The following is an 18881-nucleotide window of genomic DNA, read 5'->3' as shown; positions in this document are numbered from 1 at the left end:
GAGCCATTCTGATAGTGGGCATTACAAACACTGTCTACTTTGTATTTGACACAATAACCAGGCACAAGAGGCATATGCCTGCAACGAGTGATGAATTTACGCGTCATTTTTGTTTTAAGCACATATATTATCTGAGTTGACACATCAAAAAATGCTGTGCTTCTTGCACCTGAAATCTTATTACGTGATACACTAAAACCAATCTCCAGAGGCAAGCACTCACAGGAAGAAATGTCAGAAGTAAGTTTCAGTGAAACCTAAACTTTGCTTTTGTTTGCTTCTGTGGCATGGTATACACCGCACTTATGTCACACCGTTTCCACAGCACCTCTGCTTCATGCAGCATACAGAAATGCCACTAATCAAAACAGCAATCTGCTTTACTCTTGGCATATGGTCTGATACCTTATTTACTGCATGCTACTCAAATCTTTTTTGGTAGATGGAACAAGTAATTTCTTTGTGAATTCAATGGTGCAGCTGAGTGCTTCAACATAATGGTTAGCCCTACTGGTACTCCGTTGCTCCCAACTTAGAATAACTGTGTTATTTCTAACTTCTTAACTAAAGCAGTGACAGCTTTAAGGTCAAAATTATTTTCCAATTCTGAAGACACCTTTGTCTCCAGTTTGGCATAACTCAGACCTAATTTCTTCACAGCACTTAGCATTACATTGTGCTTTATATAGCACTTTCAAACCTCAGCCCCCACTGCCTCACTGCGGTTATCAGTACTCAGCACTTTTCCAAATCAGATCCAAAGATATCAAGTCATCCGCAAGAAAGTAAGACGCATACAGTTAGCAAAGACTTGAGAAAAGCCAGGACTGAGCAACTTACCTAGCATCACCTAGGAAGTCTGCAGCACAGCCAGGAAGAGAGTCCCGTTCGCTGGGGCAGCATGCAGCTGCGCAGAGCACCAGAACGGCTTCTGCCTCCGGCGATCCCCTGCCTCGCCCACCACACGCGTCCCGACTTCAGCTGAAAGTGAGGCAGGGGCACTACAGAGAACAGCCTTCTCCACTGCATCAACCAGATTCATTCCCGGGGCAAGACCATCCTGTGCACAGAACGAAGCAGGGGTCCTGTGGAAAAAACCAGCACGTCAGCACATGGTTTAATTGTAAGGCTTCCTCATGAGGAGCCAAACAAAAAAGCTTTGCAAAAACAAGCTCAGTTTTGACATTCCTTGACACGGACACTGCCACACTGCAAAAAAGTTTGCACTTGCTGCTTCTAGAAAAAAGAAATTGAGACATTAGATCTTGTACAGTAACACCAACAAAAAACAGCAGTAGGGTTGAAATCTTTAGATATACTACTGCACAGCTCCAGCGGCAAAGGATTAAATTGGTTGCAAGCACAAAACAATTCTCTGCATGGGGACTAGCCATAGGTGATGGTTAAAACCATATTCTCAAGGAGCTTCTTAGTGAAATCAGGCAGTTTACATTTAAAGATCACTAGAGAAAAGGATCTTCCAGAACAAACTCCTCTGCCTGTTTTCCTCAAGCCATGTCCTCTGTCCCCTGTTGATTGAAGCCATGGTCCTTCATTCTTACCTTCAGCGCCCTTGCCAAGTCTCTCCTCGCCCACACTCCCCAGGGCTTTTCATCTCTCCTGGCTCAGTCACTTCCAGGCTTGGCTGGCAGTGCCACACTCTCCCCCCGACTCCCCCTCCTTCCTCCCCCAATGACCCTCACATTAACTCTCACTGCCGCCCCAGGTCTGCCTCCCCTGCCCAGAGCCTATGGTATCCTGGGGCCAGGACAGGGTCCCACAGCTCTGCTGCTGACTCTCAGGTGCTGGGGCACGGGGCACTGGATTTATCCTCCAGCTCAGACTCCCCCTCCCCTTTCAGGCCATACAGCTCTTACATGCTCAAGATGGCAAGCAAGAACTGCGATTCCTTTAGAAGTTTACAGTTTTGCTGAAACAGAGATTTGCGCAGTGCAGACAAAGGCAAAGCCGTGACTCAGAAGCCGCTCTTCTTCCCCAGTGCCTATCGCCAGTGCTTCCCACACTGCCACCTAACTCCTTGTCTCTGCTTCAAAGGGAGGGACATGGAACATTTCCAAAAAAAAGGTGGTTTTGTGGTGGTGTTTTTTTTTTAATCTACAATGAGAAATAACTTTTTCCACACATTCTTACAGATAGCTGAATAATTTTGGCAGCAAAAAAAAAAACAAGCTAGAGGCAACTGCCCAGCCCCAAAAGCTAATGTTTTGCAAAGCTATAAAAAACTCCAGCCAGCATCCCACACTGCGAAGCATCAGGCAAAGCCTTCCTTACTGCAATCCCTGGCACTTCCCTTGCAGCCCTTAATTAATAGCCTTAGTCATCCAGCTCACTGAAACGAGAACTGTGCAAGTATGAACACCTGAGACCAGTGGTCAAACCGAGGAGTAGTGGCTGTGGGTGGACAGTGCTGGAGTGCGCACCGTGCAAACCGCCTTTGTCTCCACCACCAGTTCTGTTGTATGCCTACAAGCAATGTTCAAACAGCATCATTAGATGACAGCACACGGTCCAGCTAGCATTTCTTCGAATGCCACCCTTTTCATCCCAGAGGTACCAGCGCTTGCCTGAAAAGCTACAGCTGCTCACGAAATATTTCTAGGCCACAAAAACCTTAAGTAAAATGGGTTAGCTTCATTCCTGGTGAAGGTCATGCACAGCTAACAGAGATAATTTAAGCAAATCCATTTTACTTCACATTTGTACAAAATCAGGAGCAGTTGTGCATCAGTTTCAAAATAGGAAGGGTAACTTCGTACAATACTATTGCTTGTGATCATCTGCCCCTGCCTGGAGGGGAAACAACCTTCTTGTATGAAACTCTGGGAAACTCTTTCTTTGCTTTTCTCATCTTAGCAGTTATTTATCTCAGCATAAGAAACAAATGCAGTACACTGTCAGGTAATATATAGAAAGAGGAAAACATCTCAAAACAGACTACATGTTTTTTTATAGCAAAATCCAATTTACAAATTTTTTTACTGAGCTCGTAATAGCAAACAAGACAATGATTTCTCAATGGCTTTTGTAAATACTTCTGTACAAACATGGTCCAGAAGGGCAGACTGAGAAAAGAAGGAAAAAAAGCATCACATGCTCACAGATGCATGCAAATTATGGTATGGATTAAATACACTATGACATTTATTTTTCAATACAAAATAATTGAATTGTAAGGAATAGCTAACTATTCCTGTGAGATCGCATTTAGTCTAGAGACATCTGATGTGCCTAATTTTCAAAAAGCGCTGATTAGCTATGGTAAAAAAAGTACTTGACCCACACGCACACTCCTAGAACCTTCACGTTTATTGTTATGAAAATGAGAAGCTTTAACATCAGTGTGTAAAACATAATGAAGCATTAAAAGCACATTTCCATTTTCAAAAATCACTAATAAATTATTTTATTGTATCTTGAATTCAATTTAAGTAATGAAACTAGCTATCATGCATCTGTAAGAGGTAGATTATTTATTTTTTTTAAGGCCAGAATAATTATTTGATCACTAGTTACAGTTAAAAATGTAATTAGGTTGAATGAAGTACTGAAGTTTCAACGTGCAATCATGGAAACTACATGAAACTTCTTCCTTAAAAAAGAGAGCAGAATTTCATGCACTGTTTCATTTGGCAGAGTATAACATACTTGCTGTCAGCAAAGGACTTTTTTCAATGAAGAAAAGGAAAAGAAAGTATTTCCATTCATACAGCACTGCCCAACTGATTAGAAGTATCAGGCACTAGGTAGCTGTCTCTCAACTGTAAGCAACTGTAGTAGATTTAGTTCCTACAGACCATTATATAGCATTCCTAAAAACTCATCTGATTTCCAGAAGACCTCCAAAAATGCTCGCTGTTTAACAAACTAATTATTTTGTCATCAAAATCAGTATTTATGGGCTAAAACACTACACCGTCAAGTAGGAAAGCTTTCATGTAAAACAAATCATAAAACACTGATAATATAAATGCTTGAAAAGGCTCTAGGACTGCATGTATTTATGTAAGATCTGTGAATATATAAACACTTAGTGATACACTTCAAGAAAAAGGTGAGGCTCAGTGCAGTGAACTAATCATAAAAAGACTAACCTTCCTTAGGACAAGTGTATTCTTACAGACTTAAGCCAGCTGGCTGAAGTGTATCAAACATCTTACCCAACAGCAAAGATTGCTCCAAGACCATTAATTCATTTTAAGATTGCCTTTTTCTTTTTTTTTCTTTCCTTTTTTTTTTTTTTTTAAGTATTTTCAAGCATTTTTTAAGTACAAGCTATTCCTTGAAAACCTTCAGCAGCTTTCTGTTACTAATACAATTATCACAAAAGCCACACTACCAGGCAAATAACATATTTGCTATGATTAACTTCCTGGCACCATTTGACAAAGGATCCTTTCTCTACATGATAAAATTAATTCTATTACTAAATTTGTTTAGGGAAGCCGTTCTTTACATCATCATAAGGAACATAATTTCCTACAATACTAGAACTTTCAAAAATTCCCAAATCATGCTTCCCTTTCTAATTTCAAGAAATATCTCAAAGAATTGTAATATCCTATTTAACTAATGCTACAATAGCATCAACACAATAGCCACTTCGTGCATTGATCAACATGTATAGTGTTGTCTACTCTTTTATTTCAATCTGTTCAAATGACATGACACAATGAGTTCAGCATAAAACATTATGGTTCTTATGCAAATAAACAGACTCCCACATTAAGGTTACTGCTCCACAATACATTGCACACAGCTGCTCACAGCTTGTCCTCACACTGAAAAGTAGAATAAAATGGAATAGCAACCTTATAAGTTGCTATTGTAAGAATTCCATTGATTTTACTGACGTAGGATATATTATTAAGAAAAAAATAAAATAAATCTGTGTTACGAATACTGGTAACAGCACCCACAACTTCCAACTACTGTAGCACAGCATCCTTAATTTTGTGGCTTATTATCATATGAAAAGAAGTCTGTGTCCTGGAAGCCAAGCCTGACACAAGAAGCACCCACAACACCAACCCTCCACTGCTAACCCCATCCCCACCACAAGTTCTGGGGAATTTAGCTTCAGTTCCGTATTTTTAAGGTCAAATGCCTCTCCCATGCTTTATCAAGCACCTGGAGAAACACCAGATGCAAAGTGAGTCAAAGTATCACAGCTTTATGGACATCAGCCCATGACCCCCATGGGCTTTCTTAGGATCCAGAGCAATTTCCAGCACCACAAGTACCGTTCTGGCTGACTGAAGGTTTTAGTTGGTCATTTCATAAATGCTTATTTTAGACCAGTATTTAATCTCACCTCACTTCATGTACTCTTCAAGAGAACTTGTTTTTCTTAAGTCTATGAATGACAGTGCCAAAAATAGCTACACAGCAAATAGTAAAGGGTATATAGTAGTATGTTATCCATATGGTATCAACTAATATAAATCTATGTATAGTCTGTTACATTTTCAAACTAATGTCTCAGATGTATGAAAATTGGAAGTTACATACTTATGTGTGATTTCACTTTTTTCTGTTTATTAAATCAGAGAGTTACAAAACCAAACCTGAGTAATAACACAGACATAAGGACATCTTGCATAGAAAGCTAAGAGAAAGTCCTCAGAGTAACCGCAAATACACCTGTACTGCATTTGACTCTGGCCACTGAACTGGCTCTTAGGACAGACATATCTCAGAGTGAAGATGACTCCTGGCACACATTTGGGAGCACCGTACCAAAGCCAATCTTTTAAATTTGTTCCCCTTATCATGGCTTAGAACAGGAATATATTGTGACCGTTTATTTTTGTGAGCAAAAACACCTTTTTGCTACAGGGTTTTATGACTATTTTTAAACTGTGCTTTAGTTTTCAACCCAGGTAACTTCCAGAAATTCAAAAAAACGTTATAAAAATCATACATTTGCCAAAGGCACAAGAAAGTTTTCCACAGAGCAGAGAATAAAAAACAGGAGAACTGAGAAATTTTATTTCTCCTAAACATACAAAAATGCACGTCATGCCCTGTTTTCTTCATAAACCAATGGTCATTAGAGTCTATTACACTGTTTGTGCCTAATTTGTGAGATTCTTTGAATAAAATGTCCTTTTTAGCACCATTTTGCCATTCTAGTAGTGTACTTGGCTCTAGAAATTGTAGGGTTTGAGCCTGAAACCCATGATGAGAAGGAGCAGAGAATATTTTCTAACCAATACTCTGTAAGCAAATGTGGTTTTGAAGCCTCAAAGCTTGACAGCTCTGATCTAATATGCCGATTTCTCCTCTAGCCCCTGGGCTACATTTGTAGAACTCAATAATCTCCTTTTTGAGATCTCTTACTTGAACTCACAAATCTTTCCTCTCATGGAAATACCCCAAACATCGTCACTTTATTCTGGCCAGAAATGTTCAAAGTGGGTTGCTACACCAGGGTGCTGAGCCAACCTAACAGCTAAGAACCTAACAGTTCTGTTAAGAACTTCTTGTGCTCCTGTCCCTTTCCTTGTATTCATGCTATCCTTTAGTAAAACTGTTCAACTCACTAATTTGGCATAGAACTATTCACTTTGTTGTTGTTGTTGTTTGGTAGATTAGCAAACTGAATCAGTTCATCAAGGGCTGAGAAAACTTTTACAGCCAGCAAGACAGTAGGGGACAACATGGCAACCTGGCCAAGACTGGGGAGAAGTCAGAAGACAGGGAAAAGAAAAAGGACTTTCATTTCCAAAAGTGACCATTTTTTTTCCCCCTACCAGATTAGCTTGATTTATCCCGCCACATCAAACCTTCTCACTCACCTGTTGATGCTTCTCCACTTGGCACAGATAGATTAACACTTGCTAGCCCAAAGACTAGCAATTAGGCACATCTGCTGTCAGGTGAATACATTTGCCTGAGCCAGACAACCCCTGTGAGGCACGTACCTCTACCACCCAACAACCATCGCCATCTCCTGTCTCTCTCCTACAGAGGGTGAAGGATCTCTGAATACCCCAAACAGCTGTTTCCAAACTGGCCAACAGCCATAGCACTGGTCTATAGCTAGTCTGACAGAACTGTGCTGTTGCCTAATTTTCACAGGTTTATAGCAGTAGCCAATGGGAAAATTTAGTAACAGGGGGGAACACCCTCAAAAACTTAGGGAAGCACCTAGTGCTTGCCAGCCTGGGTCCTTGCGGGAGAACTGAAGAAAACCCCCGGTACAGTCGATGGACAGAGCAAGCCCCATTCTTAATCTATGGTCTCAGTGGTACCTCTTTCATCTTCAGCCAGTGCAGCTGGACACCATGAACACTGCACAGTTAATATACTCCAAACTGGACAGTGCAGCAGTTATGGAAGTTTTTGTAAGTCTTTCAGGAAAGAGGAAAAACACAACAACAGTAACTTCAGTATTTTGGTTTAAATTGAGAGCCTGGTTTCTGTTATTTCTGAATTTCTTGCCAAGCATCCCTTTTTTTTGTTTTTCCTTTAGACCAATTCACCAGCAACTCACTATGGAATCCGGATGAAGAAACAGCTTCTTTATCACGTAATCTCCCCAAATGTGAAATGGTTTTAATACTTACCTCCAGTGGCAGTTACAACACAGAAACAAAGAATTATTATACCTATATCCCATGAATTTCTGAGCAAAAAAGAATGGACAGCATTGAAATACATGTTTAAAATGAGATAACTACTCAATTTACTACAAAATCAGATAGTACATACTACACATATATATACACATACACACATGTATATACAAAACATATATAATTTGTATGATTTCTAACACTGAGTAAAATAAACTGCTCCAACAATGCTACTCAGTTCTTCTAAAACTCAAAACAGCTCCAATTTTATGACTAAATTTGATGACTCATTTTCTTCTTTGGTTCCAGGATATTTCTGAAGACACCCCCAAAAATTAAGAAACTGCTTTTGGTCCTGCTGAATACAAATGGAGTAAGCTGCATCTCTCACAAGAGAGAAAATATTTTCATTGTTTCAAGCGTTCCTGTAGCGCAAGTGGAAGCAAATGGAAAAGCTGTCGTATCTACAGTTCAGAGCAACTGCAGCCCACAGCTTTCACAGAAAGTAATGCTCTCATGCAAGGTAGTCCGCAAAGAAATTCTGACTATAAATAAAAGAGGTAAAGAGCTTCACACTTTGCTACAGCTATCAGTCATGCTCATTGCACCTCTCTGGAGTGCCCTGAACACCCCCATGTCACATTTCCATCCTGCTGCATTTCAGAGACTATTGACCCACCTCATCCGCTCCCTGAGTCATATGAGCACTACTCCTCCCTTCAGCCACTCTTTGGGAAGCTAAGGGCCTTTCATGTGATTGCTACCTGACTGGTTTCTGACCAGGCAGGCCAGTTTTACTGCTGTCTTAATGACTGCAAATGAGAGGACTGCATTTTCCAGTTTTCTCAGTAACCAATCCACTAGGGGATGCATGGAAATGCCAGTGCACATGCCTGGCCATGGCCCTGCAGCTCCCAGCTCTTGCACTGCATCTGCTCTGCACCCTTGGCGTGGCTGGTACCACTGCACACGTGCAGGGCATCTGAGCATGTAAACCAATCTTCTTTAGTTGCCTTTTGGTTTTCTTTAATAACTGGCCAGCTGGCATGCCTAACTCTGTTTTTCTCCTCTCACATGTCAGCAGGATGGTCAGCCTCCCATTCCTAGCCTGCAAAAGGTTTTGTAAGTCATCCTTTGGTAACACCAGGGCTTCCCACCTCACAGTTCTTCTACCTCCTCTTCTACCCTACTTCCCATACACCCCAAATTCTCATTCCCATTTATCTTCCTTTGGTTCAGGAGGTAGGTCTTTCAGAGTGCCAACTTTTTGAGCTGCGCTAGGAGGATGGGCAGAGAGGGCGCTGGGGATATTATGCTGGAAGGTGTTAACAGCCACCATCAAATGGTTCTTTGATCTCCACACAATTACAGAGCTGGGCCTGCTAACCAGATGCAAGGGGCTCCCTCTTTCCCCGGTTTCTTCCTTCTGCATCCCAGACGGACAGAAATGTCATCAACTTGAGTGCAAGGCCCTATAAACCAATTACAGGTTTATTTTGAGTTAAAAAGAAGAAAAGGACTGTTTTGCTTTCATAGGAGATGTCAGAAGGAGTTTGCAAACCAACAGTTTAACACTGAAAGAGGCTCTTGTAACAACTCCTGTCTGCTTAAGAGCTGTCTGAAAATATGCAATTTGATTGCTGAAGTTTGACAACACTTAAAATTCTAAAAAGTTCTTACGACAATCATATATAAAAAGGGAATTTTTTTTAAGCTTCAAATACCAGACAAAAAGCATATGAGATTGTTTTAGTGCTTTCTACTAATTAATGCTTCTTCTATTATACAGGGCAAGAAAATGACAATTTTTTTTCCTAAACTGGCAGTGAACAGCCAATTCAGTAAGCTGCGTTTTTGTTTTCTGTGACAGAGCAGTGGAAAAATCTCTTTCATTTATTAGGTCTACAGAGACCAAAACTGGCTGGGTGTCAAACCTGCTTTGTAAAAGCCCAGATCCACTCAGCCATGTGTAGATTCCATAATTCTTTACAACCTGTTATCAGTATCAACTTCACAAAAGATGAAACTTCAGTGTCTCCCAATGAGTGCTACTGCAACCCTTTATCAAAGGGAGCAAAAACCTGAACTGACAGTTCAACACAGAAAGAAAAAAGTCCCACCAACTAATGGCAATGCCAAATTAAATACTTATTAAAATCTAAGATCTCATTTATTACCTTTTTTTTTCCTAGATGAGCTTTGCATAAAGATATAAAACGAGATCTCCTACAATGGTGGAGAAGCAAGCTGGATAACTATTTAAATTTTAATAACTCTGCTCCAGGCCCGGCTGTGTGCACCTATTCTACTTTAAATTCCCGTTTTCATCACCTCACTTGTGACTGCAAGGTAGCTAAAACTTGTCATGGGGGCAGACAGGGAAAGACCTTACACTGAAAGGGTGCTAATAGCAACCTGAGATAGAAAAATGAATGCTTTAGAAGGATGGGGCTTTCAGGAAGGAAGAAAACTACCAGGGTGGAGTGACTGACTTGCTTTGAACTACAATAAGGATAGGTTTCTAGATGGCTTTGATGAACTGATTAAAAAGTGCTGCCTTGTTAAAAAGGTGCTTCTCACATCGAATCAAGTGCACGCTGTATTATCCAGGGAAAAATACTAAAATTGAGGTTTTAGTAAACACATCCAACATCACATTCTTACATTTTCTATAGGAAATACGAGTTTCTGCTATAGCCTAAGTTTATGAATAACAGCACTCACAACACTTTTTAATCTCAGGCTTTAAAACTGAAAGAACTAATCAGTCATTTTATTCAACTGAATTATTCTTGCTATGCTGACTGCTCTGTATCTGTCTATACTAACAGCATTTGCTTGAATTGTCCCTTTTTTTAGCAATGGATTCTATTGCATTCTTTAAAATAAACCTGCAAACTCACAAACATTTCCTACTTTACTATTAAAACAAGTAAATCCTGTGAAACATTTGGTACGCTTCACATAAGCTAAAAGTCTAGTGTCTACATTCAGTACTAAGTTTGCAATGCTGCAAACTTGCATCTGACGCAAACATGAATGTTAGCAGTCTTAACAACCCCCTTCTGTGCAGGTTACATATATTTATCAACACAGATAAACATGCATGTGATTTTCTTCAAAGTTCAATAAAATCTGCTGGGTCTTTAGGTCTCCTGGAAGTATGTGTGATTTTTATCGCCACCACATAAACGGTCCTCTTTAATACTCCTCCTCACTATGCAGTCTGCAGATTACAGGAGTGCAGAGGCTCTGAACACAGTTTTATTTGCACAAGCGTGTAGGGAACATTACACAGCACCATTTCTCATATGGAGAAGGCGTGAACCCATACTCTTCACATGCAGATTTGCCACAATTCAAACTTCAGCCATAACTCGCCCATAGCTTGAGGACAACAAGTAAAAGCTTTAGAAGTAAACAAGCCCAGCATTCATGGATACGACATAGAAACAGTTTAGCACCGTTTTAGGAGTACAAGGTACAAACATGGCTCATCTACTTTATAGAAATCTGCTGCAAAACTTTACAACTCTTGTAATCTTTTTGTCCCTCGCTTGAAGCAAAACAGCTTTGTGTTGCCTCTAAAAATAGGGAGGGAGTAGTGGGGGATGGGAAGAGGAGAGAATAAGAGGGTTAAGTGGGAGTAAGAACTGATAGACCATACTGGCATTAATTTACAAAAAGACCAGTGAATCGTATTCTTAGTCTATGGCTTTCCTAACAAAGTCAGGCGCATTCTCAATTATCAAATAAAAAAGGTCATCCTGTACTTCTTATTTTGTACATGCACATGCAAAGGAAAAAAGGAAAAGTTTTGTTTCATCTGTTACCAAAACCATCATTCTGCAGTCAACACTTTTAATGAAATACAGGCCAAAGGATTAGTCAGAACAGATTCATGGAAAAACAAAGGAAATCTGTATGCAAATACAAGCCTACCACACAACTACACCCAAGAACAAATCCTGCTTGAGTACCTCTGAACACTGTCCTACATGGCTCCCTGCGACGGCTACCACTCATCCCAGCTCCACAGCAATTAGCAGCAACTTTAGCAGCCACTGCCCTGAAGAAAACAAACTATACTAGTATCATTAAAGCATTAACTTCAGCATTCTAAACACAAAATGTGTCAGAAATAGAGTCCATATGTGTTGAAACTCTTAAGAAGATTCTGTTCATTTTTTGGGGCAAGGAGCAGACAGGGACCTGGTGGAAGGCTACAGGAGAAGCTATAGGGAAGGCTGCTGCAGAGCTATTGCCCAGCTGGGAAAACAAGTTATTTGCAGGTTACGGTGTTACAAACAAGCAAAGGAAGTCAACTGATCATGCTTGTCACAGGAAAACTGCTGCGGCGATGAGCCAGAGGCTGGCTGATGGATAGGCACAACACTGGAGCACCACCAACGCGGCATAAGAGGGCTGGCCCTGGAGAGGTGGAAGCGGCAACACAACGCTTTCCATGCCTTCACGTTGGGCCAATCTCAGCTAGGGCTTTGCACAGGTAAATACGACTCTAAGAGTTTTTCTCAGAGGGTTATTTTTAAATACCTGACCATATGAGCTTCCCTGGAATAGGAAAAAAAGGGGAGGCAAAACTAAACAGTCATTACATATATGTTTAAATATAACGTTTAAAAAACCCACAAGATATTTAAACTGACCAGAAATGTTCGCTTTCATTTTAATTTTAAAGTTGGCAATGGACTTGGACCAAAAAAAGGTTATATTCTGACTGAGATGCAGCAGCACGGAGTTTCTAAAACATTCTTTCAAACAAGTTGGGGGGGGGGGGGGGGAGGGGGCAGGCAAATCTTGCTCAAAATCTCTCACTTACAGAAGTAGCAACTTGAGTTTCAGTCCTTATTCGGAGATGTGCTAAAGTCACTGGGAAAGCTCAAGTAGGGAAGGAAACAGTACTAAGTGTGCAACAGGAGTATGTGGCTGTACAGAGTTCAGTTAACAGCAGCAGTGTCAACAAGTAAGGTTAGGAGGTTTGACCCCGAGTTTTCTCAATACCACTTTCCATGCAAGAAGCATCTGCACCAATGCCAAAAAGGCACTTGTAAGTCTTTATCTACTTCTGCTTCAAAAAACAGACATAAACACATCTAGGTCTGTGTAAATCATCTCAAAAGATGCAGTCGGATGCTCAGAGAACATATGGTCACAAGCATCAAGCATTAACAAGAGAAAAGGCTGTGACCCAGAAAGAAAACATTTCTATGTAATGGCACATTTTGGGAATACTGATACAGTTGGACTGCTGGGAATCTAACAACTCTATTTTTCCACCAGTACCTGTTAATATATTTAGAATCAAATTCCATAACACTACCTAAAATTACAAAGCAAACAACTGCTTGAAAACGTGCTTCCAGTATATAAGAACCATATTATTGTTTATACAGAAAAGTATCTGTATATCAATCTCAAATCAACTGTCCCTTTCTGTTTACTTGGGATTTTTTTTTGCTGTCACTATCAATAAGGTATGCAAGAATTTGCATAGCTCTGCCATACTGCTGGTTAATTATCCATTTGCTGAAGTTCTGAGTAAAATTCTTTTGTGTTAAACAAAATTGTCTTTTTAATAGAGTGTTTTGACAATGGAACAGGAAAATTTGACAACAGAACAGCAAAATTTAAATATCAAAAGTATATTATATGATCTCTCAGTATGTGACTGCATTAGCTATTGAAAGAACAGCACTTCTTCCAGTGTGCATACTACCTTTCATCGTTACTATAATTGCTTACTCCCTCATCTTCTCTTGGCTTTCTAACTTCGCACTTTCATATGATTAGAAGAAACTGATGCTCTGGTCTCAAGAGAAATACACTCACCCAGCATCTCAGCATGGGAAACATAGAGATAGTGTCTTCTTTCGAATGATAACGCCCCAAAAAATAAATAAAAAAACCCAACAAAAAACCCAAAGAATAAACCAACTCCCCTTTCCCCTGAACCCACTAACAGAAGAAAAACACCAGAAAGACCCAACCTCAAGCAAAACTAGTTAATACTTACAGGTTTAGTAATTTTAATGTTTGGATCTTCAATACATTTTCATTTAGTACATTCACATCTGGATTTCTGCAACTGCAGAGCTTCCCTTCACATAGCAGAACACACCAAAAAACTGCACTATCTGTCCCAGACTAGTTTCCTTTCTACTACACACACCCCATGTATTTGAGATGATCTGATAACACACTTCTGGTTATGTACAAGTACTGCAGCTAATGAAGTTTTTGGTTGTTTATTAGAGGGGGAAGGAAGAGGTACGTTGACTTTTAAACAAACTCTGTGACACTGTACAAATCTTTACTATAGTGACCATTGATAAATGTTCATTTCAGTTCCAAAGCAGAAATTTTCTTTCTGAGTTTATAGGATTTCGCTCAAAGTACATGCCTTAGATATAATAATAATCAAAAAATAAAAAGAAAACCACCAAAAAACCCCACAAAAAAGAGCACAAGCATTTACACATGTACCACATGTGCACTAATCATTGACAGAGACAGAATAAACCCCTCTATTAGACGTACTTTTGAGTAACAGCAAGTTCTGTACTTGTGTTTGCAATACCCCTATAGGTCCTTGGGCTTGTGAACCCTTCACCTCAGGCAATGGATTTTGAGTTTCCTCACCCCAAAGAGCTGACAAAAGGCTGAAGGCAACAAGCTGCGACTGACAGAGGAATGAAATGAAACGTTCAATATTTACAAGAGAAGATGTGCAGTTCCAACCCTGAATTAACTTTCTTCAGGGTTGTTTTATCCCTTAGTATTTATAACCAGTTACAGGATAATAGTTAATTTGGCGTGAGTGCAACTGAATATCTGCAGGAGACTAAAGCCATTAAAACCATCCCCAGACAGCGAGGGGAAGTAAGTGATCCTGGAGACACTTCTTTCTGCTATCACGTTTCTATCATGAAGAGGCACTGCTTCCTTTCCACCCCTATAAAACTTCTCAACATTCAAAAGAGTTAAGTTATAAAAACATGACAGCAAAAAGCAGAAAAAAACCACTTGGAAATCCCTTAACACAGTCAAAAACAGGTTAACATGACAATAAGGGTTATCATCTCATTTGCTCTGTTTCTATGTTAATACACCCCCAAAAAACTCCAAACAAATAGAGCACAGGAATAGAAAAATCAAGCTCTTGAGTTAGGACCTGACAAATCAGTCTCCTCACATGGATGAATTATAATGCATTTAACCATGCACGTGCCCTTTTCTAACTGTGCTGTCCACTGTACTTCACCACAATATTCACCCTATTCAATGTTTTGTCTTAATTTCACTACCCATTTCATGACAGCATGCACCATTTCTTGCAGTATTCAGAAGTGTTCCGTGTCGAGTGTTACCCTTCATAAGAGCTTTCCAAGAAGTTCATCAGTAAGTTGACCTGCTTCACTTAGAGCATCATCTGCATTTAGGATCAGCATTATGCCTGCTTCCAGCATGAGCAACAGGCAATATGTAAGTGGAGGTGGTTATGGAAACTTAGGCCCTTATTATATCTTAAAGCTTACACCCTGGCCATGTTTGCTTGTTCTTTCATTGGGACAGCAAAAAAAAAAAAAAAAAACATTACAAAATGGGGTTTTTTCCTAGAAAATGAAAAAAAAATATCTTCACTCCAAAGCATGCAGCCTATAAAATTGTTAAGAAAGAACACAATACAGTTTTAACCAGTCTCATGCACAAAAACAGCTAGAAATTTTCCACTGAAAAATACAGAACAAGTATTTATTAATTCAGCTTTTGGTAGGTGCCTACCACAAAAACTTGGTTAAGATGCAAGCAACTGAAAATCAGATTTCGTATTCATATTGAGGTCTGTCAGCATAAATTATAGATATTATACTAACAGTGTGGCTTAAAATATTACCTTCCCCAACTGTTTTCCCCTTTTACGTGGGTTGTCAGCTTCACAAGCTACAATTTTTAATGTATTGAGCTTTATTGTTTTATATATGTGTAAGTATATGTTTCAACATGTTTATATATCTTACATATAAATAGGCTTCTATGATTTAAATATATAAAAGACTAGAGCCAAAATTTTATTTAAATACTAAGAAATCAGACTTGGGGGGGGGGGGGGGGGGGGCGGAGAGGGAAGACAATGTTTTGTAATTTAAGTAAATGAACTGTTAAAGAATAAAACACCCATGTTGTAAAATGAGAATTTGATGAAAAACTTCTCAACTATACATGAAATACATTAAAAATATGATGCCAAAGAACTAGAGTTGCCTTTGCAGTATATTTGCTGCCGAGCTGTTCATTTATAGACTACTAGCACAAGTTTGAATACAAATGTAATGTGTAAATTACACAGCCCCGATTCAAGATGTCTGTGAACTAAAAATAATAAACTAATTCAAGTCTCATATGAAGAGCCAGATGTTTATCATGCTGGGGAACTGGGGATTTCATGTGATGATGTTTTCCACCTTCCCTTTTGGGGTCCTTTAGAAGGAGACTCACTATTAATGTGTGTAGTAAGAAAACACCTGATCACATTACAGAGCACAGACTAATAAAACGAGAAGATGTATTGTAATCCAACAATCTTACTATAGGCAATAAAACTAAATTATTTTTTTAATTTATCTTTGAAGTAGTGCTTTTCTTCATAGAAAGACATCTGATCTTGATTAAAAATTTCTGTGAAATCCACTCCCGTACATGGCAATGTAATGTTCTGCTGTTGTTATCCTTCCTATAAAAACTTGCACCTTTAATTTTGAATTAAATGTATCAAGCCTTCCTGCCCCTGGATCTGCTTACAGATTTATTTGCTTAACTTAAGGGCCTGGTATTGCAGAACCATTCATTGTGTAGGAACACTGGGCAGGCGAAGGTAACCTCTTCCAACTTCAGCCTTGTCCTTTCAAAGGGAAGCACCCACAGGTTCTCAGCTCTTTCAGCTCTTTTCTGATTCTTTAATCAAAAGGTCTGACTTGGAGCAGTTCTGATTTATGAACCCAACTTGTGGGTGCCAGCAAACTAATAATTACTGTAGCTTAATGCACAAATTGTACAACATCCTGACTCCTGCAGTACATCTTTGCTCTGTGCTTTCTGTTCACACAACTACATTTGTATTGGTCCTTTCCACCATGATTTGGGGACTCCTGGATTCAGCTCATTATTCACCATCACCCCCTTACAGCCGCCACCTTTGTTATTTTGTTTCTGGATGCAGAACTCCATATTTGACTATTCAAATGCACATTTTGTTAGCTTGCTACCACTTGTGAAGTGATCCATCCAGCTCTCTAGCACTTGCTTGTTCTCTTCACTATTCCTTATTTCAAACACTTTTGTATCATTTAAAGACTATTTTGATATACAGAGTTCTATTTTGTATCACAAATTTCAAAGGGCATATGACCAAATAAGTTACTCTGTTTTCTGCTAATTTAGTTGCTCAGCGATTCCCTATTTGGAACATACTAATTAGCCAGTATTAATAGCGGGTACATGGAGTTTGCCTTGTTCTAATTTCTTAAAATTCTATGCAACGCCAACTCAAACTGTATGGTCCACAGGGCCATCAAAAGATTTACCCAGAATGAATGACAGTCATGGTTCTAATTATACCTTGAATCCCTGCAGCATCCAAATGCTCATCATTTGCACTCTCTATGCATGTATTTCACTATGCAGAATGACTGGAAGAAACCCAGGCAAAATGTGATAGCAAATGCAATTTTATTTTATTTTATTTTTGCCTACAGTTAGGGAGCTCTTTAAAAGAGAAGAAAGGCCCGATTTCTACTCTTTGTTCCTAGGTCTGTTTCTGTTCTGTTTTTCAATGGCTCTGGATTAAAAGAACGAAACAAAAAATACTTTTAAGAATGTATAAGGGAACACTGTACTGTCCTTCCACAGCTACTGCTGGGAAGAGGAAGGAGCTGGACAGCAACCTCGGCACTTAAGTCACTTAAAGTTTATCTGAGGTCTGTTAATGAAATATATTGTATATTAGCATATTACATGAAAACTACTAATTGTTCCTCCAGATGAAATCAGAGATGATCTTGTCAAACAATACTGGCTAGCATTAATTATATTGCTCTGTTTTAATTCCTGGTTAATCAAGTCCTTGGTCAGCCTCTTCAAGATTTTATCTGAGGCTGGAGTCAAGCTGTTAAGTCTAGAACAAGCAGCTCGCCTGCCCAAGACATTAAACTTCTTCTACATATATCTACATTTCCCACATGTGTCAAGTTCAGGGGTGGATGGGTGTGTAATAAAAAAAGAAAAATCAACCTTATCAGTACAGATAGGTCTGCAGATAATCCCATGAAGTTATGGACAGAAACTGGCATACTCTAACTATTCTTTCATAGCCTGCTAAGTCCTACAGGAAAGGCATGGGTTTCAGCAGCAGCTCATGATATCAAAACATGGTGAGTATTACTTAAAAAAACAAAACAAAACAACAAACCACACACACCAAATAATCAAAAGAAATACATTCTTCATTTTCTGTATTGTTAATTGCCAAGTTAGTTTTTTCTGTAGGTTGCTTTGCTTTTTCCTTTCTTACTTCCTACAGTCACAAGCTTTGATTTAAAGTTATCTTCTCCCCGCCCCCCCCCCCCCCCCCCCCAATTTGGTACACACTATTCCCAAACTCCTTTAATTCTCTTCATAATATTGAAGATTTTAAACCATCATTTCTCATCTACAGAGTGTTGGTTTGTTGTTTTGGTTTTTTTTTAAAGCAATTATTTTTCAAATCATGTGGTTTACCACTATTTGTGTATTTGACACTTTCTGCAGTGTAAAATAGACAAATTTATGCACAGCTAGCTTTAGACATGTACTCCCCCCCCTCGCCTCCAACTGGTTCAGATTTGATCATGCCTTGAAACTTGTAGCATTTTTTTTAGTTTCACATTCAACTTTTCTTTATTTTACACAATGGGATGTAAAGACTTTTTTTCAGAGTAGGATGCGAAACACCTTGCATAAGGAAGTTGCCATATCTACATTTAGAACGCCCAGTGTTATGGTACTACCAGAGTGAGACTTAGCATGAACTCCTCAGCTTGAAATCTCCCATGATACCCTCCTCTATTCTCTCCCTCATCTCTTGGAGGGTCAACCACTCATCTGTAGCGTAACCTTAGCAGATCTTCATCTTACGCTCTGTCATAAACACTTAAAATCATTTCCCTCAGGGTTGTCTGAAAAATCACAGATAATTAATGGCACAGTTTCTGACAAAGTCAGATGTCC

The 18881-nt window shown here is 39.3% G+C and overlaps 1 protein-coding gene across 9 annotated transcripts in view; it reads right to left on the bottom strand.

The window, feature by feature from the left end:
• Positions 1-18881, bottom strand: part of NCOA2 (nuclear receptor coactivator 2) — a 198352-nt gene that overhangs the window by 120294 nt on the left and 59177 nt on the right. For all 9 annotated transcript variants that reach the window (XM_080378652.1, XM_080378653.1, XM_080378651.1 and 6 more), the window contains one exon: positions 841-1085. The gene's annotated coding sequence lies outside the window, so the exon portion shown is untranslated. The remainder of the gene's footprint in view (positions 1-840; positions 1086-18881) is intronic.

This window comes from Falco punctatus, assembly GCF_963210335.1.
Source record: "Falco punctatus genome assembly, chromosome: 3".
NCBI classification, from domain to species: domain Eukaryota; kingdom Metazoa; phylum Chordata; class Aves; order Falconiformes; family Falconidae; genus Falco; species Falco punctatus.
This window is presented reverse-complemented; position numbering and strand designations above follow the sequence as displayed.